The sequence below is a fragment of the Rhagoletis pomonella genome, unplaced genomic scaffold (assembly GCF_013731165.1).
Source record: "Rhagoletis pomonella isolate Grant_MI unplaced genomic scaffold, Rhpom_1.0 Rhpom_scaffold_00008, whole genome shotgun sequence".
Lineage (NCBI taxonomy): Eukaryota > Metazoa > Arthropoda > Insecta > Diptera > Tephritidae > Rhagoletis > Rhagoletis pomonella.
In genome coordinates this window covers 23,934,439-23,936,141 of record NW_023458562.1, presented here as the reverse complement: position 1 = coordinate 23,936,141, position 1,703 = coordinate 23,934,439, and the positions used below count along the sequence as shown (strand labels likewise).

Here is a 1,703-nt window from a genome sequence, read left to right as displayed (position 1 = left end):
CAAAATCTCATTTGGGGTATTCACTATGTTGTCGTAAGTTTCGTATTGTTGTATGTCGTAAACTTTGAAAGCTTAACTAAATGTTTAGTGGACTTGACACCACAACCAACTATTTTTTAAACACTGAAAATGCATAATATGTCTTTTATAGTACCTTGGGAATCCACCTTATATATCTTTAGATGCTTAAAGTTTTATGGCATACAATAATACGGCACTTGCGATACTGTTCTGAATACCCCAATTGATTTTTGTCTCTATCACGGACTTTTTTACACTTCCGAAGCTTTGCTTGCCGAAAGGATAGTAGTATTTTTTTTATTACGCCAATATATGTTTGTATAGTAAAATATAAAAACTCACTGGCATTTACAATAAACATACACTTTAATTCTTGCTAAAACCACTCACACTTTTCGACAGCCAATCCGACTAGCATATCCTGTATGTAGTTCCAAATAATTTTTGCTGTTATTTTGTTTAACGCTAAATATTAGTACCTTTTTGGTCTCACTTTTGCGTCGTTTGGTACGGCACTCCAGTTCGCTTATTGCGATCCTTATATTTTATTGCACAATTTATTGTTTATTTTTTCGTTATCACATTTTGTTCTCTGTTTTTGTTTACCGCATTTCATTGTTCATATTTAATTTTTTTTTTGAGACTGTGGAATAAAAAGTTTTTTAGGAATAACCATATGGGAGCACGTATGTGTACACATGTGATGTTAGTTCGGCACTGAATGGGTCAGAGTTGCTGCACTGTCAGTGGCACTGACGGCTGGATAATTATGACAAGTGCCGGTCGAAAACAAATGCAAACAATTATTTCGAAGGAACAGAGACGGCACGTACATACATATGTACATATGTGTGTAAATATTTAGTACTAATATCCTTGAGGCATGAGCAGGCATAACAAATATGAATGATGAATGGCAATCGCATACAAACAATCACATATGTTTGTGGATTCCCAGTAGGGAAACGCACTATTGCCGAACTGGTTCTGTTCCAAATTCGATATAGTTCCTTCTGCATCCCTTTTTCTATTGTTCCGAACTTGTTTTAAATTCTTCACCTTAGATCCACATTTCTAGTGGCAAGCTTTTGTATTCATAGATATTTAACTGAATGGAAATGGCTAGAAGTGAAATATGGGGGAAGCTCGATCTTTTAGAAATCGATTTGTAATTGTTTTCACTTCTTGCATCAAAATATAAGTTCTTAGAAAAAGTGGACTTATTAACTTTTCACTCTAAGCTAGCGATATCTATATATTCATATGCTAACATAAATTTTGTTACTGGACGTTTGGCGATTCTACGGAACCGATTTCAAAAGGAAAACCATTTTTTTTTCTATAGATGAAATTTCCGTATTTGTATATAGTTCTTTTTCAATTTGAAGTTTTTCTTGCATTTGGTTTTAATTGAAATTAGAGATTAATCTTAGTAATAAAGATAATTTAGAAAAAATAAATGATAACGTTTAAGACAAAAATGTGAAGGCATAATTTAAGTTGAAGGCGAAAATGAAAACAAAGAGAAATACATATGAATTAGAGTAGATAACAGAAAGGGTAAGAAAAGTTTATTATAGTTTTTCAATAGGAATCGAAACAAACTCAGCCATGAAAAATTAGTTATCGAAAGTTATCACGTTACCGAAATTTATCAAATCATCGAAGTTTATGGTTATCGA

At 32.5% G+C, this 1,703-nt stretch overlaps 1 protein-coding gene across 1 annotated transcript in view; it reads right to left on the bottom strand.

Moving 5' to 3' along the window:
• Window positions 1-626, bottom strand: part of LOC118744480 (protein jim lovell) — a 68,040-nt gene extending 67,414 nt beyond the window's left edge. The window contains exon 1 of the mRNA XM_036477522.1: window positions 412-626. The gene's annotated coding sequence lies outside the window, so the exon portion shown is untranslated. The remainder of the gene's footprint in view (window positions 1-411) is intronic.
• Between the last annotated feature and the right edge of the window lie 1,077 nt (window positions 627-1,703).